This window comes from Harpia harpyja, chromosome 1 (assembly GCF_026419915.1).
Source record: "Harpia harpyja isolate bHarHar1 chromosome 1, bHarHar1 primary haplotype, whole genome shotgun sequence".
Lineage (NCBI taxonomy): Eukaryota > Metazoa > Chordata > Aves > Accipitriformes > Accipitridae > Harpia > Harpia harpyja.
The window spans coordinates 107,015,791-107,040,516 of record NC_068940.1 but is presented as its reverse complement, the minus strand read 5'-3'; positions in this window follow the sequence as shown (position 1 = coordinate 107,040,516).

Here is a 24,726-nt window from a genome sequence, read left to right as displayed (position 1 = left end):
AAATCCTTTTCCCTATTCAAAGAAAAAGCACAAAACCCCAATTTGCCTAAGGTTCCCTGGCAAGTCCTGGTGTTGAAGCGATCAAGCAAGCACAAGCAAGACTATTTTAATGTATGTCAAATTGGGCACCACAAACCTTAGTCACCTGAGAAAATTTAAGCCAACTCTTGTCCAGCTCAGGAACTCAAAGCACTTTGAAAACATGAAGGAATTAAACCACATGTCCTGTCTGAGGTAGGTGAAGTATTTTTATCCCCATTTTACGGCTGGGTAGACTCAGACAGCGAGAGGTTAAGTGACTTGCTCAGTGTCACAGTCGGTTGAAGAATGGAAGAAGTGAAGCAACAAGCAGAGGCTGACCTGGGGCACGTGTGTGTGTGTGTGTGTGCACACTTGCTCAAGAATTTCTTTCCCTATAAAGCACATAATTCCATTTCACTGGGTGCTGGTTTAAAGTACATGCCTTGTGCAAGGGGTGGGAACGGAGCCTGTGGATGAAAGAATCAAGATGAGGTCAAAGAGGAACACAAGGACAAGTTGGCACAATAGTAGCTGGATAAAAGGATTAAGGAGTCGGCTGGGTTGTAGAAACAGGAAACACTGTCTCTTTCTGAAGCGACTGGAATTAGTTCAAAGTGCCCTGCATGGGACGTAAAAGCCCTGGGCTTTGAGGGGAGCGGGCAGGCCCAGCATACATGCTTAGATGTGACCCAGCAGAGCTAGAAGCAGGATAGATCAGTAGTTTGGGCCAAGACTCTAATACTAAGGAGCCAAAATTCAGTTCCTTGCTTCTTTTGATGCCTTCTTGGGTGACTTGAGCAAGCAACTGATGATGGAAATCATCTGCTTTCTGTTAGGAGTCTAAAATGGGCATGAATCAGCTGCCTACCCATGGCGTAAGGTCACTGGAGGTGCCAAAAAGCATGGGAGTTTGATATGGGTCTGGCAGATACAACACAAGACTTACAGGGAACTCAGCCCTATGGAACAGCACCTGGAGGTCGTCTTGACGCTCCATGGCTCACCAAATGGTACTAGATGCCTATTTAGGCACCTGAACCTTCCTTTTTACTGTATGAAGACCACACAGGTCGGTGTCTCCATGTGAACTAGAGCTGTCCATGTGTGTATGGCCAATTGCACTTGAGATGTCCTGGCTTCCAGCTGCTGATCCACATGTTGATGGGTCCATTGTAATTTCTGCCAGCTCCATGTCAATGTGTTGACAGTTTTTTTTCACACTAGGCACCGCTATTTAGACAACTGAATTAAACGTCTAATTGGTACAGCGAGTGTATCCCAAATAATGGTTCAGGTCATCCTACAGATCACCCTACACACCTACATTTGGTCTATATTGACTTTTGACTGACTCTTCAACAGCTATATGGGGAATGTAGCAACACAGTGGAACCTACACCCAGCTGTCTAAATTTGCAAGCTAAATGGCACTGACAAAATTAGATGAGTTGAATCCTACACTTACACACTTTAGAGCTCTATTAGCATTTCCAAACTTTGAAGAGGGCTTGTGGTAAATACAGGAAAAAATACAGGTGACTTCCATTCTTCATTCAGCATCTGAGTAGCTGCAGGTGCTCCAGCATTTGTTTCAGGAATATGGATTCTGTCAGACAACAATTAAAACAAATCAGTGGAGCAAGATCATTGTCTGTGCTTGGAAAGGGATTAAAGAAGGGATGACCATTAGCCTGGACAGGTAACCCAGCACCCTAGTACAGGAAGACATGGAAAGCCTACTCTGTCTACAGTGATTTACTATTTGGGTCTCATACCACTCTGAAATGTTGACCAAAATAAGCTGTTCTCATTAAAATATGTTCAGTCAGTGGAACAAAAGCTATTTAAGTATCTCCCACACCAGAAAAGAAACTAAATTATTAAATGCTTTCAATTAGACAAAGCAAGCAGAATGAATATGTAATTTAGGAGCAGTGCTGAATAGCCCCTTGTTAACATGTCAGGATAAAATGACCCCTGGTGAGGGTGGAGATTTACAAAGGGGGCTGTAGGGAATGAGGCCCAAAGGTGATGTCGGTTCTCCTCCATCTCTTATTCCTCCTGTTAACCTTTCTCCCTGTCAGCACTGTGAGGCCAGAAATAGCACCAGCATCATGCAAAGAGCGCAAAATAAGGTATGGGAGAAGAGATTGGAACTCCTTTTTGTGGCTGGTGGGTCCAGGGTGTCTTTGGAGATAACTGGTGTCTGTGCATCGCTGGGTGGGTGGGATGTCCCTGATGTCCCTGGAGCTATGGCAAGGTGCGTGCCCACCTGCTGTGGCTCCAGAGAGGAGCCACACACCTATCCTTACATGACTTAACATACAGAAAGTATCTTCTGTACATACACTTACATCAATGAAGGGGAAAATCTGAAATAATTTTGGGGGTATTTTAGGTATCAAGCATTTAAAATTTTTGTTTTAAATAATACTTTGACACCTAGTTAAAAACAAAACCCCACCAGCTGGCTTAAGTATGGAATAAAATCAAATCACTTCCTTTGTTTTCAGCCTAAGAATTATTTTTAAGGTAGTGCTTTTCTTTCAGCAAGGAAAGAAAATTAACAACTCATTTTTAAGTCAACTTTAAATAGTATCCCACTTTTTATTGCACTTCCTTTGCCCCACAGCCTCTCACCCCAGTTCTATAAGCTTTGTTTTGTACTTGAAAAAACCCACCACTCCCCTCCCTTACCAGCCCCCCCCCAAGTGTAACAGAACATAAAAGAAAAAAAAATTGCACAGATTTACATGAGACTAAACTGTTCTTTTCTGGGTTAATCACAGAGTCAGTGTCAGGCTCCCTTCTCACGAGCAAATCTGAGCATACAGAAGAGAGAGGAGTGAAAAGGCAGATGCAGACTGCAGCATGGATGGAGCCAATCTCTAGCAATGGGTGGTTGATGGGGGTGCTGGTACGTGGTGGATGTGATCCAGTCTGTGCCTGTATGTCCATGTGCTGGGTGTCACTGTCTTGGGAAGATCACCAAACCTGCACAGAGGTAACTAGAGGAATAAAAAATATCAGAAGTTAGGGAACAAAGATCAAACAGGGCATCCATACCAGCCTGAATCCCAGTTGCAACTCCAAGATAACTGCTGATATTTAAGCAAAACTGAAACTCTTGTGACCATGGAACCTGGTATGGAGGCAAACAGATGCTTGGAAATCCCTTCAACACTGCAGAAAAGATAACCAAGGAACACTGGAATGGAAAGCAGGAACCACAATGAAGTGAATACACTGAAGCTTTACATTCTGCCTGGCCATTGTGTTTTGGAGTTATGATCTTTACCAGATATTTAAGGGTAGAAGGAAAGATACTATTGCACCAAGCTGAGTTTCTAAACGGCCATAAGCAACTCTTGCCCCTACTGTAGAGGCTGTGATGTGGTTCAGCATCCTGTCTGGAAAAAAGGATATGCAGTTCAGTTCTCAGATTTCAGTTCTCTTCTTCCATATCTCTTTATATTGCATACTCATCCTAGGCAGAAAATATTTTCTCATAACATCCAAGATGCCCATTCAGTTGGGACTTTAATTTACATGAATTATGAGTCATACTGCACACTTACAATCTGTGGTTTCCACTCCTCTCTTTTGTTTGATTGCTTTTTCAAAGCTATCACCTGCATGAACCTGCAAATCCCAAACCTGACTTCAGCCATCATCCTCCCACGTTGATGTCAGTTTGCTGCTATGGAGACAGTGACATCATGAGGATGTCCGGCAGATGAAAAATTTCAGGAGATGAAAAAACAGTGGGGATCAGACACACTTCTCCGAAACACAGATCCTGTTTGATTTTCCATGCTTGTTCTGAACTGAACAGAAATTGTGCATTGTAGAAGAAATATCACATTTTGGCTAGAGAGAGAATATTTGGGTTTGTGTGTTTCCTGCATATCTTCCAACTCAGCCATAGGGCAGGATAATTTTCTTCTTAAACCAACAGTCCAGGGAGAGCAAGAGACAGCTTCAGCAGGTGAATTGACTGAATATGTGGAGGGCAATTCTTACTGGAAATACCATCTCTCCTTGGCTGTAGAAGAATCTTAGGAGCTTGTTTCGCTTGTCAGGGTATGGATAGCAGCAGCCAGTTGGGTTCCTTCAGGTGTCTTCGACATGCACAAACCACTGACAGACCCTACACAGGGCCAATGGGAGACTTTCAGGAGCAGGCAACCAGCCAGGCTATCCCAGGACTTCTCAAATGGCCCTATGTGTGAGCAACTGTGGCAGTAAGACCTGGTCTCCACTCTGGTGTTAGACAACATCTCTGCTCATAGCTCTGTAATTCCTGCCAACCTTGGAAGAGTACCTCTGAACCTTCTTCTTCGGCAGTGTCCATATCCTCACCCACAGGAAGATGGTTCAGAAAACCACCTGAAAGAGGTCTCAAAGATCATAATCCATACCTCACCCAAGGGCAATATCAAATATAGAAATGTTACGCTGGCAAATATTTATGTAACCGTTGGGGTTTAACCCCAGCCAGCAACTAAGCACCACGCAGCCACTCACTCACTCCTCCCCCACCCAGTGGGATGGGGGAGAGAATCAGAAAAAAAAAGTAAAACTCATGGGTTGAGATAAGAACAGTTTAATAGAACAGAAAGGAAGAAACTAATAATGATAATAATAACAACAATAATAAAATGACAATAATAATAAAAGGATTGGAATATACAAAACAAGTGATGCACAACGCAATTGCTCACCACTCGCTGACTGATGCCCAGTTAGTTCCCGAGCAGTGATTCCCCCCCAGCCAACTCCCCCCAGTTTATATACTGGGCATGATGCCACATGGTATGGAATACCCCTTTGGCCAGTTTGGGTCAGCTGCCCTGGCTGTGTCCCCTCCCAACTTTTTGTGCTCCTCCAGCCTTCTTGCTGGCTGGACATGGAAGCTGAAAAATCCTTGACTTGGTCTAAACACTGCTTAGCAGCAATTGAAAACATCAGTGTGTTATCAACATTCTTCTCATACAAAATCCAAAACATAACACTAAACCAGCTACTAGAAAGAAAATTAACTCTCTCCCAGCCAAAACCAGGACAGTAACTTGTATTTAAACCGCTAATAACAAAGGCTTCATGCCTTCTCCAAAGTGAAATATCCTTCTACCATATTACAGTTGTCACTAGAAAGTTTTTCTGAATTCAAGATTCGTGTCAGCTCTCTGTGGACTTTTGCTGTTTAAACATCTACAGATGAACTTGTCCACCCTGGACTCCATTTGCAGTCAATCGAGATAAACAGACATTTCTAAAGTAAGGTTCACTGGACTCTTTTTAAATATCCGGGTCAGGGTAACACAGTCTATCCTTGACTCCACTGCTTCTGTGACCATCTTCGGTAGCATAAAGAAATCCTATCCCAGTTATTTTATCATTTCCCTGGAAGAAGAATTATTCTGCTTTTCCCACTCAATGTACATGGCCTTTTCAGAAGTCTCTTACATGTTTAAGATAGTTCTTTGATTTCCCCTCCATCTTTTCACTTCCACAATGAAGAATTATTTCCTTCCATCTTTGGTCATGTCATTTTTCCAAATCTCTGATCATTTTTGCTCACCCCTTTCCCATGTGATCTTAAAACTGTGTTAGAAACAAAAATAATGTAAAAAATTAGCTGAAAAAGGTGGGTTAGAGAGGCAGAATAAGGACATATAATCTAAGAACAAGGCCACAGAATAATGAATTTTGTAGATTTGGCCTAAATCTTGTCTGTTGGGCTCTTGCATATGGGCCATCTTCAGATAAGAAAGATTTTGCTTTTCTCAGAAACGCATTTAACCCTTGACTTTTCCACAGAAGCTGCCAAAGAGATGACTAGTAGCTCTAAAAGAGCAGTAGTGGTTTGGACATGACAGGCATCCACTTAGGAAGGACCACCAGCTTGTCTTTATGGAAGCCAGCAATCCCAGACACCTCTGGGAACTGACCTTCTGATGCTGTTGGCCTTTGCCACCTTGGAACCACTGACCCAGGAGAGTGGATGGGACTTAAAACCCATTTGCTAAATATTGGTTTTGTATTGTTTTTGCCTGATCCTCCCCATTGGGATTCCTAATTGAATTACTTGCACCGTGTGTAGCACCGAAGCAGTAATTACAGAATACCTTGCGTTCGGCTGTGTTTCTGCTGAGGCTGAGCAAATAGGATTAGAATTCTTCCTCCCAAATCGGCAGTGCAAATTAAATGTTTATTCTTTCATGTAGGGAAAATGTCAGCTGTTTCAAATTACCTGCAAAAGATCTCAAATGATTGGGAATCACGAAAGATAAAAGTACGATTTCTGATTGAAAATGTTCTGTAGGTTTGGTTTTCTTTTCCACCCTTTTTCTCTCTTTGGACTGATATCAACCCATTAATTGAATACATTTATGCTATTCTTTTTTTCTTCTTCTTCTTCTTCTTCCTTTTTTTCATTTGTTAAAGTCAGTAAGGTGCTCTAGTCAGAACTGATCATTTTACTTTTATAGCCTGTAAAATTCCAGGCTTAAAAGGATACTGTCAAGTCAAATTTGACTCCAAATTAAGTTTTGGGCTGGGACTCAAGATACATGAATTCTAATCCCAGTGACCCGCTGTGTGACCTACTTCACCTCTTTGTACCTCAGCGTGCCTCTAGGTAAAATACAGATAAAATGCTACTTTCTGCAATGACCTGTATCTCCCGTGATGGTCTCACACTTCCAGGCACCACAAGACAGCTTTGCCCCCTTAAAGAAGAATGACATGGAAAGAAAAGTTATTTAGTAGTCAAAGAAACAGGCTGCAGAGCCACTTTTAGTATTACGGGGCCAAAGTTGTCCCTGTTGCAACTTCACTGACGCCAAATGGTGCTGAACATAGTCCAATGTGTACACTCCGCTTCCTGAGGGACGTCAGTGGGGAAACGCAGCCAGTTAGAAAATGCAACCCAAAGAAAATCAATCTCTGTGCTCCACCTGCCCGGACAAGTTCACTCACATCCTTATCAGTGTTAGTCCCAGCTCTGACCTCACACAGTTTTGGAAGTCACTGGTGAGGCTGTGGGAAGGACGCCAGCTTTCTGAACCCTGCAAAATTTGACCTCCTTTTCTGTACCATCCTGCATCCTATCTTGCTCTTAAGGGTTATTCCAGAAGGGACACATGGAGAATATCTTACTGAATGATGGTGGCAAAGCAGCAGGTATCTTCTAGAGCAATTCCTTTGTGTTCAGGGGTCTGTCAAACCAAACACTTCTCCCCTTCTCCTCCCATAAATGAGCCTTTCTCCTGCTCTGTGAATCCCTCCGCATGCAGTAAGACCAATTGTCAAAATAAAGGAGTATCTGTGAGTGGGGTGTGTGGAGCATGGAGCAGAACAGAGGCCACAGCCCTACCTGAGGTTGGTCTCTAGCTGCGGAGACCGTGGGAATCAATAGTACATCTGATCTAAGCTTGACCCCTGCCAGGCTTTGTCCTTCTAGGCTGACAGGGCCATATATGAATTAATTCCTGCTCGCTCAAGCAGTAGAAATACCCACCTTGTATCTACTTGTAAATGGAGGAAATTTTGCACAAACCGGTGTTAACCTCACACTTGAGTTTGGCTTTCCAAGACACCCTTAACTGGCCAGGGATGGTGGATGGTATCCTTGGCGGAGGGATGCTAAAAGGAACAAGGTAGAAAAGGGTCTCTCCCCCTCTCACGTCAGGGCTACTCGGGTGATGGACCTTGCAGGATGCCTGATACACGCATGCATCGGCCCCAGTGACAGATGACGACTGACTTTTCCTACTCAAACAGACCATTGCTTTGCCCATATGCTGAGAGGGGAAGACTTCACATCCCCCGTTGCTGAAGCCATTAACTCTGCTCTGTTTCAGATGGAAAAAACAGTCTGTTTATTTTGGGGTAGAAGAGATGAATGTGACTATCGGGATGGGGGGAGGCAACTTTCTGACAGACAACCTGTTGCAGTGCACTCCTTCATGCTCCTTTTCAACGCAGCCCATGATGATGTTTGACCCTCTGCAATGTCCTACCTACCCAAACCAGCTGTGGACTGCCCACCCAAAGGGGAAATCCACCCAGGTTTTGCATCTAATCGGTGGTCCTGCTGAGCTGTGCTGCTCCCCAATGCTCTGAAACCCCCTGACAGATATGGCTTGGGGCCAAGCGACGGCTTGAATGGCGGTGATTTTACAAGCCCTTCCTTGTGTGGCTATTTTCATGCCCCCTTCCTCACTCTGGGAAACACTAGGGGACAGCCATAAATTTGTGATACATCATCGCTTGCACTATAGGCTGAATGCAATATTCCCTCAGCAAGGCTTCATTAAGAGGAAATTCATGCCTTAAACACCTTGCAGCCTGCATTTTTGACAAGTCATCACATTTTTGTGTGCCCTGCTTTATTTTAAAGCCCCTCTAGTAATGACATTCCTGAACAGGGGCTGCTTTGCAGCTTGCAGAGGGGGAGCCTTTGTCATCTGGGAGCAGTGGAGAAGGAAAAACGTGATGCAGAATATCTATTACAATGCAGGAGAACAACCTGTTGTGTAATTTTGTCTCCTTGGACACCCATACTGCTGTCCCTTTTTGGCAGGCAGGTCAGGACAGTAGAGAAACTTGATGTCTTTAATCAGTAAGGAAGTTATCACACATGAGCAGGGCATGCTGAAACTTGCATAATAGCACGGAATATCGCTTTATCTATACAAGACCCTGTGGGGAAGCTGTTTTCAAACTTCAGAGCCCGCCCTGAATTGGCATCTTTTTCATTGCAATGTTATCCCTGCCCAACCAGCTTTGCTCATAAGTACCAGAGGTGAATCCCTCCAGTATTGTACTCTTCAAGATCACCTGGAAGAGCTTTCCATGACTGCTGTGCTATTGGTTTTTTTTTGTGTGTGTGTGTCTGCAAGTATCTAGCTCTCAGTCCTTGGCCCACAGCAAAGGTGTAGCACAGAGTGATTAATAGCTTTAACCATGGACAGAGAACTGACTCCAGGGCTTCTCCACAGAATTGAAATAGCACAGATCAGGACAGAATGAGAGATCTTTAAAAGAAATACTTTTCTTTGAGAAATTAGGTAGACAGGGCAATGCTTTCCAGCTTTCATGACTAAGGAGAACTACCCAAATCCATGTGTAGACATCAGAACAGAATGATCTGTCTTTGTGGAGATTCTGGGGCTCTTTCACTGACTGTTGGATTGATAAGTGATAGATAAGTGATTCTGATTTTGGTTTTACCTCTATGAAACTCTCACACCAATAAAAATCAAACAAATACAAGGCCTCCTAACCCCCAAATAGCCACCTTCCCCTACCAATGCCTTTACCCAATACATCAGCAGGACTCCAGGGAGAAGAGTCTACTTTAAAGACCTGAAGTTCCTACCATCTCTGAAGGCAGAGAAATCTGTTGTGTCCTGAAGGTTTAGATGAGCTGTGGAGCCAGTTGTAATGATTTTACACGACCATTTCCATCCAATGCATTTAACCAATATATCTCTTACAGTGATAACCTGATGGGTTATGTGAGTGTAAAGTTTTGCTTAAATTAGTTTCATTAGTAACTTAAACTAATCCTATTGCTGCTGGACTGAAGAAAACCAAGATGTGCTGACAACCGCTGATGTAGCTGTGCTATGAGTTTCGGAACCAAGAGCTGGAGAGCTGTGATGAACATCTGCAGACTGTCACCTCTTCAGTTGTAACTGCTGACTTCAGAGATCATCTGCCTAACACCCTCAAGCTGCATGTCCCCCTCTTCCTGCTGAATTCCTTCTGTAAAATTGTTTAATAACAGGACGATTGTATGGTACGTTGTGAAGTCTGCCATGTCAGTGCTTAGGTGAAACAAGTTTAGGTGAATCTTCACCTCCGGTCCATCCTCTGTCCAATCTGAGCAAAAGAGGGCTATTAACCGGGGTGACCAGGATGTACTCAGCACACAGAACATCACAAGTTGAGAAAAAATATTTTGTATTGTCATAGATTACCCCTAAGGAGCTCACTATTACACAGAGCAGATTCCCTGAGATCTGAGTTCACAGGCTCCGTGGGATTCACACTGCGTAAGAGGTTTCCTGTCATTCAGGTTGAAATCAGCAAATGGTCTGATGGTCAGATAAGACTGACATACAGCTTGGGCCTGGGGAAATGGCAGGGAGTGCACAGAAATTAAAAGAATTAAGGATGAAGCCTGTGAGACTTAAAAAGGACTATAGGTGGCCTCAGTAACCTGCTATCTACTAGCTCTCTATCTACTTTTTGCAAGCTGTCTGCTTTATAAACACTGCAGATTCCAGCCACAAACCAAAAAATTACTTCTCTTGCAACCAGTGCCAAGGATGGACATTGCAGTGGGTCACGTCTAACTCTTCGGTTTGTACTACCAGTGAAGATCCTGCAACTGGGACCTTGTTAATGATGTGCAAGAAGGAATTAACTGTGTTCCCATAGAATAGAAAAGGGTGAGGCTAGTTTGCTTTCTGGGATGATCATGTAATCACAGGCCCCATGAGACTAAAAACCTTCAGATTTAGTGACTTCTTGTCACGAAAAATGGTTTTGGTTCCCCACCTCGTCAGACCAGGATGACGGAGTGTAACCACGCATACCTACAGCAGCGGGTTTCACCATGAGGAGGTAGAGCTCAAACACACAATCAAGATAATGTGGCTTAAAGCTGTCATCTGTTACATGGTTGTGTGAGCATGCTCTTTGTCCACCCCAACTGCAAGGTCAAAGCTCACCTCTTTCCCATTAAGCGTTAGCTAAGCCAGAGCACATCATACATCCGAAGACTACACACATGGACAGGTACTAGAGCTGAGTTGCGAGCTGTGAACTCATTAGGCCACTGGACTTAATCACAGGTTCTCTCCCTGACCAAAGCAAATAAATATCTTTCTATTCTTCATGAATTTATATCTGCCCATATATTATTATTGGTATTATTATTAACATCATTGCTACTATAAGCAACCTACCATCTGAATTGTAAATTCCACTTTTCCCTGGTGGTTTATCATTCATTTGACTGTGAACATTGGGCTGAAAATTTGCAGTTGTCCAAGGCAGATTTCACTCTGAAGACATCTTGCTGTAGAAATGGCCCTTTCTTTTTCTTCTGTGCGATGCAAGAGGAGAATTCACCCTGATTTTGCAGCTGGAGAAAGTTCAGCTAAAATTCAGCTACATACATATTCCAAGAAGATTTTGCTTTGATATGTGATCACTGAAATGAGAGAATCTGGAAGAAAGACCTACTGATTTGAAGCATAGGTAGTGCACTGCTGCTGCCTATGCAATCTTTGCAGTATCCTTTCTTTTTGGGCCTGAGCAAGGGCATAAATAATGGAAAAAGTAAATACTCTAGGGTTGAAGTCCCAGGTTGCATGTGGGCTAAAAGGAAGGAAGGATTCATGGATCTAACCTCACATCCTCAGACGTTAAAACCACCATGGAGCTGTCAGGCCCAGACTCTGAGGAGTATTTGAACACCAAGGTCTTCTGGAGGCCAGGGGAAGTCAGGAACTTAAGTTGCTTAAAAAATTTGGGCCTTAGTCTCACTTCTGTCCTATGACAATGCTTTACAGAGGCTAATGGTCTCAAGAAGACTGTTTATTGATTATGAATAAAAAGGATTGACAATGATTAGAAAAAAAAATCAGTTAAGTCAGGAATATCTCTTGTTATTGTAGTTTAAAAGCGCACCTGTGCTAAGAAGGGGGAAAGAAATCCACCTGATAAATGCCAGCTTCAAACTAAATGGGATTACAGAAAAGCTCTCCCCAAGGGACTGATTGCAATGGTCAGACTCTCCACTAAAATACGTGGAAGAGGTCTCTGCAAGGAGGCTGGACAGGAGCAGAAGGTGGCAAAGGCATAGAGTAGATTAGGTGACTTGTCTAAGGTTTGCAGGGAGAGAAAGTAGACTCACTCAAAGGCTGACTCCATACCTTTTGACTCCTCAAGTTGTGTCCAGGTTGATAACCTACTTCCCTTTCAACCTTGCTTCACTTTTTCCTGAAGGCCTTTTTGGGGCTAAATATCTAAAGGCTGCTTGAAATAGCTTATCTTCCCTTTGAAGATATTTTGATGTTTGCTTTTCTTCCACTCCATGGATTTCTTCATTTTCTGTCCCTCCGCTTTGCTTTCAGTCAAGAGGATGGAATAAATTAGCAAGCAGCATGTGAACCTCAGCTCTTGTTAGTTACACCTAAATACTACTAAGCCTATTAAGTTTATTCCTGGAACTGTCCTGTGCTACCACCCCCAATAACTTTTCTGTTCGGTAGATTTCATTTCCTTTGTTCTTACTTAATTTACTTGCAGCCAGGGGCTCCAGCAACCGACCCATTAGCTTGCTGCTAATTAGCTGGCACTAACAGCCTCTCGTTATTCGGGAGGCTTGGAGAATGCTTGCTCGGAGTCACATGGTGGGACAGCCTTTTAATAACAGCCATCCTGTCTAATTCTGCCTTTCCCCTGGCTCCTCATAGGGGTATCCAAGCTGAGTCCACCGACACTGCTGGGGGGGTATTTTTATAACAGATGGAAAAGGAGAGCAAGCTATTTTGTGACACACTGTTCTCTGGAGATCGTTCCTCCTCCGGTGTGTCCGCGAAGGGTCAGGGACGATGCGAGATGTGACTGTAGGACCTGTCGCCGCAGAAGAAAAGGAGAAGCGATTGCCTCCCTCCTGCAGCAGGAGGTCCGTGATACCCCCCACGCTGAGCATAGGACTCATCCTGTTATCTGCCACCATATGCTCCTCACCCAGGTCCTTGATTTGGATATTCCCATCATGGTGCTGCTCTCTTCTGCGCCGGGACGTTAACTGGAATTGCCGGAGGGCTGGCAGACGGGCGTCCCGGTGCTGGGGAGGATTACGCACCTCTGGCTGGCGGGTTTCCCAATCGCCTCCTCCCACCGCCGTATGGGCTGGGGAGCAGGGGGGGGGTCCAGGGTGCCATCCCCCCCCCCGAGGTGTGACAGATGTCATCCTATCGCACAATCTGGAGCATGAACCTTGGGCCTCAGGCTTCCAGAGACCGCAGAGGTTGGGACACATGCCAGCAGGTTGAGAAGAGCGGCAAACCTCTGAGCATCTGCCCCGCTTGCCAGTAGATCAGGCGGTGTTTTTCCTGGCGAGCAGAGAGGTCTGGTGATCCAGGGAACCCAGTAACCCTCCCCACACCCTCCCCAAGCCCCAAAGATGCAACTTTTGGCACTTGCCGATCACCAGGTGCCTCTCTTCGATCTGAGCAAAACAGGACATGAGTCAAGCAGGGAAACACACACTCACATGAGGAACTGCCCTCGTAGGGCTTGAGAAGAGACCACCTTGGAGGTGTTTGTTATTCCCGGGAAAGGAGGATGCATCTGGACACCATTCCCTGCGGTGACATGGCCGTGGGCTGTCAGCAAAGGGTAGGGGCAGGTGGAAAAAGCTGGTGTCTTCTGACACCTTGTTTACTCAAACCCTTCTGGCTTGTGATGATTCCTCTGAATCTATTTCTCAATCATCTGGAAGGAATATCCAGTGCCTGGGGTGCTCTGCACTTCTCAGAGACTTGAAAGAGGGTGCCAGAGTTGCAGTTTTTCAACAAAAGTTCTGGCACCTTCTCTGGGAGCTGCCAGGATCCTTCTGGGAGACACCAGTCTTTCTCCGAGGAGGAACAACACAGCATTTTTTAAGGTCAGCTCTTCAGTGGAGGGAGGCAGGACCTCTGGGCTCTGGCTGGCACCACACCAGTGTGCCCCTTGCACCGTGACTTGGCTCTCCTGCCCGTGTTTTGTATCATCTGCCCCTCTGCTGCTCACCTCTGGCAAGGCAGAGGGAGGAATGACATCTCTTCCAACATCACCTTGGGCCTGCCGTGAAACTCAGTTCACAATCAATATCAGCCTCATAAATCCTACACCCTTGGGCTGAGGGACTTCTACAGCCTCCAGAAGGGGAGAAGCAGGGCCCTGAGCTGTGGGTGTTTAAGGGTTGCACCGGTGATGAGAGCAGAAAACTGCGATGGTGTGTGGTTCTGAACATGCCCTTCCCCTCCCACCTTCATGTCCCTCTCCTCTTGGAGAAGTTAAAGCATTTTGCCATGTTCCTGGCTCTGCCTCAGCCTCTCTGCAGGATCCAAATCAAAGTGGGAGGCTGCTTGGTGTGCCTATTTATCAGTTCACGGCCGGCCGCACCCCCCAGGTCCCAAGAAGGGAGGAAAAGGCAAAGCGTGGCTGTGTCTCCTGCGATACAGCTATTACCATCTCCCCAAGACCTTGATTGGGAAGGCATAGGAAAGCAGGGGGAGCACAGCTGGAGGAAAGTGAAATAAGTTTTGCTGCCTGGCAGACCTTGTGCTGCTGCATCCACTGCAGGAGCAGGTGGGGAAGAACCAGCCCGGGAGCCCCTGCTGTGGGCAGCAGCTTACAGAGCCTCCTTGCGCTGCTTAATGCAATCCAAAGGGAGCCGGTGTCCAAAATCACCCTTGTTGACTTGTACAGATGATGCATCTGAGCATCGCTGGCTCCCAGTGAGCGTTGCAAGAGCAGAGCAGCCAAACAGGAGGGCACCGTGCCCAGCCGGCATTGCGTTATAGCCCAGGAGGGGTCACTTTGGCACTGTATGCTCCCATCCATCAAAGATACCTGGTATTCCGTGTCACATAGGCAGGCTCAGTTCCAAATCCTCTTCCTCCCTCATTGAGACTTTTCATCCATAAGTTTTGGTGCGTTTGATTTATTTATTTTTTAAAAGAATAGGGCCTTCACCCCCCCCCCCCCCCCATTTCTTGAAGGATAAAAAGTTTGTTTAGTCATAGCCAGACTGGACTATTGCTTCAAAGGATATTTATGTATGTGATTTAGCTATTAGAAAAAGCGTAAGAGTTATTGCCAACGTGTGTGTGCATATACATATGTATATATTATATGTATATACATGCACATGTGTGTGTGCAGATACTATTGTATGTGTGTATATGCAGTTCCCACAGAATGCTTTATATTTGCAGTTATATTTAATATGTATGTAATTATGTATGTACATATATACTTGAATGCGTGTGCATGTGTGTGTAAATAAATGAACACAAGTTGGGAGAAAGAGGGGGGCATATATGACATAATGGAATGGCATCATATCCTGATAAATTGTTCATGGTCCCTGTGTTTCCCTCATGCCCTCTGACTATATTAATAAGGCAATCATGGCCCAGGTCTGGATCTGGCTTTCTGGCATAATTTTGGCTGGGGCCAGCAAACACTTCCCCATACAGGACCCAGCCCCAGCAAGGGACTCTCTGCTATGGACACAACTGTCCTTTTTGTGGGGCAAGGAAGAGAGGTCAGCCCAGCTGGTGTGAACCATTGAAGTCTGGTTGATCCTTTGCCTGCTGGGAACAAATGCAATCCTGGTTACTAGCTCCTTTCCTAAGATTTTGAGTTCAGTTAATGACCTGAGCTCTGCAGGAGGCAGAAGCACAGTTAACTATAAGTTGCAGTGTGCTCAAGCAATAATATGTGATAAGTGTGTCCTGTATCCTATAACTTATATTCATCTTCAGTACAGCACCTGGGATGCTCAGGAGAGGACTACGTATCTCTTCTTTAAGACATAGCATAATAAACTATCATCTAAACTGCACAAGCTAGAATCTTTCATGAGTGTTACATTTCAACCCAAGCGTGAAAAAGACAGACAACTTTCTACAACCAAAGACCTGCTTTAGGCTAAATTCCCAAGTCCGTATTCAGAGAAAACAAGCAACCTGATTTCCATCTGAGCTGAAATCAACACAAGCTGCTAAGCTGGTCCTGCACTGGCCCTAAACCTTGGTCTTTATTCCACTGCTTAAATGTGGATGTAGGACATCACATTGAAGAGGTATTTTTGCTTTTTAATTTTTTAACAGGTGGCAAGGATGACTAAAATCAAAGGACAGCAAAGGGCTGCTTTAGCATTGGTCTTTCCAGTATTTAAGAGCATGCAAGAGTGGGTAACAAGATGGGAGATGACTACAGTGTGTTGGGACATGAGAGGGGAAAGAGACTAAGAGTAAAAGCTGGGGAAGGTGCAAGGCAGCTGCAGCTTGATATTTGCACTGTGACCCCATGAACCCAGCTAGGATGACTGACAGTTCGTAGCCATGCATGAACATGGACACCTGAATGTGGCTGTGGAGAAACACAAGGGGATGATCTCTGCTAAATATGCTAAACTGGACCGGTATTTCAAGACCAGTCATGCAGCCCAATCTTAGAGCACTAATCAGAGCTCAGAAAGCACTCCTGCTGGTGGACTGTAGAGTTAAATGTTCCATGGTCCATTTTCCTTTCTAAGGAAATGGGGTTAATGCTAATTCTTGCGCTGGAAAAGCATGAGGATGGTGGAGACAACTCCTCTTAGGAGGAGTCGGCATGAGCGGGAAACTTCGCCCTGAACTACAGGCAGGGCAGGGTTTCCAGCTTATAACTGATAGACCAGAGTCCAGATGAGGATGTTTATCCAAGAATTAGCATGTGTAAATCTCCTGAACTCCTGTTTATCTGCCCTTTTTGCTCAAAGCCGTGTGTTCCTTCCTGCTTGTCTAACAGTCTGACTGCCGAAGCCCAGAGACTGCTGGGATCTAACAGACAAATCTCGTACAGACATCTATGGCAGGACTGGAAAGACTACAAGTGCCAGCTGAATTTGTACCATGCAGGTACATATTTAGCCTGATGCCCTGCTTTGGTCCAGTAGAGAAGGTCAAGCAGTAGATGTAGATTTGAAAGGGAAATATTTTATTTGCATGAACTCCAAAACTTTAATCCAACATGACTGCTTTCCTACAACGCTCTGTGATTTGCTCTTTTGGTTTATTTGTGGGGTCTTTTGTCACCATGTGACAGCAAGAAAATCTCAGTCATCTTTGCCTGGAAACATCTGTGGTGGGATTTACGTGAATTTTAAACATCTTAACCTGAGCCAATCACCCTGGATTGCCTTCCTGATTAAAGGCTGGAAGAAGGCATTTTAAGGAAGAATCATCTCCCCTTCTTCAGGAGGAGATGAGGACAGCAGGTCCTAGACTCTTCTGTCTCTCTTGTCAGCGATCACCTCAGACAGGGATGTCTGCAATGGAGATGGTTGTATCTGCTGGCATGAATAATATCCACATTGTTGCTGATTTTTCCTGTGATTAGGGTTTCAAATCCTGTAAGCAGTCTCTGAGGTCTTCTAATAACATCAAAATCCCTGAGGAATTAAAGTCATTGGTTAACTATCTGAGTAGAGAGGAAGAACACCTACAGTTAAGTCCTACAGAGAGCAGGGAACGTATAATTAAGATGTCAACTCTTCACCATGGGATGTTTTGGATACTCAAAGTTGACATGGGCTCAGGGTTGAAATGGATGAGTTCATAGAAGTAGCATCCATGGGAAGTTACTAAGGAGAAAGACAGCCCCTATATTTCGGGAAGTATTTAAGCTGTAAATTCTTGGAGGTTGGGAGAATATTTGGAGAATTATCACTACGTGCTTTGTTTATCCTTCCACTCTTTCCGAGGCACCTGCATTTGGAAATGATATTGGCCATTTCTGGAAACAAGATACTGGGCTGGATGGGTCTGTGGTTTGAACCCATACAGCCGTTCTTACGCCCTGGCTACTAGCAGCAGATGGGCTTATGGAAAGGAAGGTCAGGCTGCTGTTTTAATAAATAAGTTCCTGATAAATTCAGAGCCCACGAAGGGAGTGAGTTTAACATTAAGCAAGTTCAAAAGAATTGAGGTGAGTACAAGGTGGAACTGTTAACTTGTGGGGTTTGTTTCTTTCTTTCTTTCTTTCTTTTTTCTCCAAATATCAGCTTCACACATGAGTACTGCTTCCAAATGTTGTATATTTCCCAAAGCAAGAGGATCACACCTCTCCTTTGGAAATGAGAATGGTGGGTAAGGAGTGTAAGAGCATATCTTGAATAATCCCAGAATAATGGAAAACGATGAAGATAGGGCTTGGGGTATCTTCTGCCACTTAAGGAAAGGCTACAGAGTGAGGCCAGCCATCATTAGCCATCAGAGCCCGCACATTACCTCCTTAAGTCTTCATCAATTCCTCTGCTGGAAGTCCCTTATCACCCCTGCAAGTTCTTCTGCTGTGAGGTTTTCCTGACAAACTGTACAGTCGTAAAAATTATGTTTAGACTTCTCAGCTAAGCAAGTTGGATGGGGATGTGTGTGTGAGATGGACCTCAAGGATTCCTAGGTGTGTTTCTCTGAGGCAAATGTTCAGCTGGTGCAAATTGGCCCAGCTGCCTTGCAGTTATCCCCTTGGTGCATTGGCACTTTGACTGAGAGACCATGGAGCTCCTGCCGCTCCCTGTACACCGGAGGGTAAGGCAGAAGGAGTAGGTATTTAGTTACCCTATATATTCTTATCAATGACTTTACTGTTTGGGTATGAGAACATGCAGAGGTGGGATGGAGATATCATTTATACACGGTTCCTAAAACTCATCTGTCTTTTCACATTTATCCCCAGATGCTCTTCTTCCATGTTTAAACCCAAACAAGGCAGATTTCATTTCAAAAATTGGCTGTGGTTCAGCAGTCACTTCTGTTTAGAATTAATTGCTTTACATCCTGCGAACAGCTTGTGTTACACAGTCCATATGCCTCAAATTTTCAGTTTGGATACTCTATTTGACTTTCCCATCACCTTGCTCTGCAAAGAAAGTATATGTCTCAGAAGCAGCTCAGTTTCTTCAGTAATGGAGCAGTACAGTGTTCACAATCGGGGTTAGTAATTACAAACGTTTCTCTTACTGGGCAGAAAGAACTAAGCTGCCATTTGTAATTACAGCTATGATCAAGGTACACCACATAATATTTATATTCAACATACAACATAGAGACATTTGAAATAGACATTGTATTCAATAGAGAAGTAATCAATAGGTAGGGAGTGTGAGTATCAATCTATTTTATCCAAATAGAGTAAAACTGATACTTTGTACCCTACCTATCTCTGTGGACTATAAAGTACACCAAAGGTGTCTAGCTCATTTGTAGTTATCTACATCATAGCCAGCTGAACTTAGACAGAACACATCCCAGCTGTGTACTCAGCCGTTACAGTCACTTCTCATTCCCACATCCTGGAGGAGCTGACTTTCTGCAACATTATCTGAGAAACTGTGACGAAGATGTTAGTACTTCATACCCCTCTCTGAATCTTCCCATGCTCTTCACAGGCATGGTGACCCAATGATTTAAGCGATCTCTCTGTTAGCTGCATACCTCAACTGATAAGCGAATGAAATTTATACAAAATCTAATGGACTTCCAAATGTAAACCATTACTTTCTGGGGAAAATGACAAATACAGAGAGAGAAGCAAAACCAGAAACATTCCCCAGTCAAGACATGGTAAATATGTCTCAATTTTTATGATGTGTGCATTGTGTGTGCTCACGTCTTTGCCAACTCAAATGGACAGAGCTAGGCAACATTTCAATGGTTTTTCAAAGCTGGATTTAAGTCATATTTTGTTAAATTCCTGTAACAAGTTTTGACCCTTCCAAGAATATCTTGGATGTCAGTCATAATTTCAAGGTGGCAGCAGGAAAAGAATGCAGATCCTATTGCTTACAAACTGCATCAACATAAGCTAGAAACTGTCTTCGTTAGAGGGTTTCAAGAAAGAGTCGTGACATACATTTGGACCATGTCTATTCAATATACTAGAGGTTGAAGTGACACACAAAACTAATGGCCAATTAACGAAAATATCATTTCAGTCCAAGTTCATTCCAGATTCTGGCTGTCTGATTAAAGGAAAGGCTCTGTGGACTAATGTGTCTAACATGGACTCATGTGTCTAACAAATCACAGAAGTACTCCCGCTGAGTAGGTCATATTTGACTATATTGTGAATTCAAATCTTTTTCCTAGGTCCTACCAAAATGCTGCCTTCAGATGACCCAGATGTATCTGAAGACCCAGTCATTCAAGCAAGGGAAACAGTGTTGTCTGACATGACTTGTAGCCATAGGGCTCCTTGGCTTATGAGTGGCGACAGATGCTGGAGTATATTAGTGACAGTAGCTTCCTGCATCACCTACTTTTGGAAAGGACTTCAGACTTGGATTCTCACTGACTTAATAGGAATTTTTTATTTGAGGAAAGACAGGAGGCAGGCTTGAGCTTTCTTTGGGAAATGATTTGTGTCAGCACCATTTAGACACTGGTCCCAAAGTGTGGAAAAGTGCCAGGAGAAAAGCAGTCTCAGTGAACATGTGTAGGCCAGGGAAATTAATTTTATTAGGTAAGAAGATAGCCAAGCTCCCCAGGAGCTATCTCAAAGGCATTTCCTCCAATTGTTTAGTCCTTTGCTTTTAGCATCACGCATTCTCCCCTCCCCTCCTACCAGAGTGTTTGCTGGGAACCATCCAAAGGCTCGAGGCATTTGTCATGGAAGTGGCACATAAAAGGCAGTGTGCCACAGTATCCATTGCATGTCAACAGATGTCTCTTTCAAATACTTTGTAAACAGCTTGCCTTGGTGGCTTCCAGGTCAGTGAGGGTTTTTTTATTGTTTTTCCAAGTATTTAGTATCTTGTCCATTTCCTTTTCCATGTCTCATGATGCTTCATAGCACTTTGACATTTATTAGCCATGTGAAGCACATTTTGGAGGAATCATTTCATCATTTCTGACCTCTTCTCCTTCCTCCCTGGGGGAATATCCTGCACATCTACTGCTCTTCATCGTTGTCTGTAGTCATGCTAGACTCCTGCCCAGATTCCACTCATTGCTCAGCTCTGCTTCTGATCAGAAGAGGAGCACCTCCTTATTTGTAAAACAATCTCAGCTGAGAATCAAAGCATTATAGGACACATGATGAGAGAGAGTCCATGCTCTGAAAAACTCAGTATTGAAGCAGGCTAAGGATGTGTTCTCACAGTTATTGAGTGAAGCTAAAATGCAAATTGTTTAATCTCACAGTTGAAAGACTGACACAATCATAGAAACAGACTTTGTGTGTGCTCTTAGCATCTCTCTCTGGTGGTGGCTTCTGCTAACCACATCACGCTTGACAACACCATTGGACTGAAAATGCAGTACTGGGCTGTTGCTGCAACTCCCCTGATGAAAATGAATTTATTAAGTTGAATTCAGTAGCCGATTTGATCCCCTGGCCATTTTCAAAATGTGGGAACCATTTCATTTACTTCCACCTGCCAAAAGTTACAGCTGTATCTGAATGGTCTGTTGAGGAAAAAATAATCATATATGACAAAGCTCTATCTGCCTGAACTGTTTTAGATGTGCATTTAAGAGCAAGATGAATTATGCCCTGTTTGTTGAGTATACAGAGCTTGAGGTGACCGTCATGGATGAAGACGTCAGGGAGCGGCAAAGCAGGGCTTCTCCATGAGGGCAGAACAAGCCAGGAGCTGAGGAAAACCACAGCCCAGGCTGGGCTGTGCTCTCACTGAACTTAAGCAGAGCTTTTGGACTGGTGAGCAAAGGGTAGAGGTCCCAGGTGAGGCTGGCTGGTGCAATTCAGGCCTGTTAGTGTACTCAGGGCCCTGACAGAGGTGGACATTTTAGATATGCAAGGTCCCCCACCGTATATGACTTGTCATGCTGGAAAATACTAATAAAACTGAGACTAGAACCTAGATCTGCAGTTTATTGTGAAATCTCAGCTATCAGGTCTGTCAGCATGATATCTGCTGAATGACTTCCACAAAGGTTCTTTGGTTTTCATTTTAATCCAAAAATTTAGTGGTCACTATGTTTATTCGTTATCTTGAAAAATGACACCACTCTAATGGATATCATTAAATAAAAAATAGCCTGGGAACAGAGTTTCCTTTTCACCCAGTTAAATCTATTTAGAGCTGCTATGCACAAAACCACCAGTGAAATCCTAGGAGAGATACACTACAATGTTATATTGCTTACTCAGGCTAAGTCACAATTATTACTGCATTTTTGCTTTCCAACATATTGTCCATTTTCAAGAAAAATGTTGATAAATTGAGATATTTTAATGTAGAGCTTAGTGTGTTTAGTTTCTCAGGAGAAAATAAGGGGATAATGTGGTTAGTTTTTAACTACATGAAAATACGTGCTAATAAGTCAGTCAGACTTGACTCTTTGCATTTGTAAAAGGTGTAAGTCACCATGGTCAGTACTGTTGATGAAGTAAGAGTGAAATTCACTTCCTCCTAACGCAAACATCTAAATAAGCTCAGATGAATCGCTATCTAAAACAGCCCCCATAATAGGGGAAATTAAAGCCTGGGCTGGAGTGTTGCTGAAGGTGGAAGGTTATTATCCTACACTGATAATGTCGCTTGGTTAAATAGCTATTATTTCTGACAGGTATGCTTACCATTAGCCCCATTCAGATTATTACAAAAATGGCACTGTTACTGAAATAGAAATCAAGGAGCAAAGTTAGTGTTCTTTGCTAATCAAAGGAAAGATGCACTTATACAAGGCAAAACCTTGCTGGGAATTTGGCATCCCTTTCAGACTTTCCACCTTCTTGGCCTGCAAAACAAGGTAAGTAACATACACAAAATGTCATAAGAGTAAAATTCAACAAACTATATCCTTTTAATACCTAAACTACTGGATTTATGTACTCATTGACAGCACTTAAGAGGCATCTATCTCACAATACCCATTTTCATTAGCTGAATACCAGCTCATATGTATTTACATCGCTTCCACATTAACATCACCATTTAGGTCACTGTGACCTTAAAAACCATCAACATTCTCCTTGTCAAAACAGCCTTGGCTCAGAAATTAGTTAGGAAGTTTTCCTCATCACACAGTGCCAGAACATCCTCAGTACCCCATCTCAACACATGCCAGACCAACAAATTAGCACATCTGATAGCTTTCCTGCCTTGTTACCCAATTAACGAAAACCAGATGCCTTCTCCTTTGTCAAATGCAAATTGTTTCCCACATCCCATTATGCCAACAAGCATCACTTCCAAGTCTCTGGGCTCCCGGGGGCCCAATTCCTTTTGTTTGTACTGATACAGTCGCCCAAAACCTTGAAGGGATTGAGTAGAGATGTTAGTTACTTGATAGTCTGGTCCTGAAGAAAATGGTGAGGTTGACCCTGACTGTCATGGTGAACAGAGCCATGACATCATTGTCTTCCTTATCAGCCAGGCAGCTTTGCCTCAGTTTCAGGGCACAAAAAACCCAGAAAAAAACCCCAAATTAAAGGAAAACCCAGCCCCCTTGGCTATACTTCAGCACCTGACTCACTCATTAGGTGAGCTTTTCCCTTAAAACCTGATTCCTATGAAGGCTTTTTATCCAGTTCCTTTCAGAAGAAGGCTTTAATCTCTTTGTCTAGCTCCTTTTTTTTTTTTTTTTCTTTCTTTTTTTTTGACAGAGAGCAGTAGGGCCTACTGTTTCTCTCCTAATTAGTATTTCTTGAAAGTCTTCTATGAGAACTGTTGTACACATAAAAAATCATTTAAAAATAAAAATAAAAATAAAACCCCACTTTTTTAAGCCACCATACAGAGTGTATTTTTTTATGCCAAGTTTTAGCTTAATAAGTTTTCTAAAGATGGTTTCTCAGATGGAGAGGATCTCTGCTTCAGGTATCTGGGTCTCTTAGAGAACCCAGAACTAAACCTTAATTCAAGTGACACATACATTAGACACACCCAGATTTTATACATATGCTTAAAATCACTCTATTGCAAACCTAATCATTTAAGACATCGTCTGCCATACCTTCATTAACTTGTATTTTAAATACCTGTTTAGGAAAGCCTGATAATCGCCACACTTTTTCTTTTTCCAAAAACTTTTCTTACACAACTTCCATGTAAAATGCTAAATTAATACTAGTTGTGTTTAGGAAGTAGTTAGCAAGAGCCAGAAATTTCAGTGAAGTGGAAAAGAAGTGACTATTTTCATGGCTTGGATGTATTTAAGATTGTGGATACGCATTTTTATTTAAACGACACCTTTGGGATATATTAGTCTAAACAGAAAAAAATAACAATATCAGGAGAGTCAGCAGAAAATAAAATGAAGGCAGAGCAGCAATCTGGAAGACATTTCAAAGAATCACAGAAAAGGAGGACTGGAAAGAAACTCAAGAAGCCATCTAGTTTAAGGCTGGATTAAGCATTCCTGATGTGGTTTTTTTTAGCCTTCTACAACTGCCAATAATAAATACTCTTCCCTTCCCCACCACCAATCAAGTTCAAATCTTCTCTTGTTCTGCCACTAAGATAATGTCTCGTATCTCACCTGAGTTTTCAGAGGTGTCTTCCAAGCCTGTGACCTCTCCTGTCCTTACCAAACAGAGAAATTTGTCCCTCTCGTTTCCCTAGGAGCAACTGCCATCATTGCAGAATGTTGACATCATTCTTTTTTTCTAGACTATTTCTTTAGGTCGTGTTAACTAGACCATTAGCTTTTCGGGATTACGGTGGACAGAGATAGATATAGTGCTCCATATCAATGCTCAACAGTGTCTTGAGGACTACTCGAGTTTCTTCTGAGCTTAATTCCCTTCTTTCACATATATATTATTTGTGCTGTGCCTAAATACTATCTAAAATCAAAAGGTAATATATCCATAATAATCTGGTTTTAAAACTCTCTTTGGGCGCAAAGTAGGTCTGTTTGGATGAAGTTGCAGGTTATCTGCTAGATGACT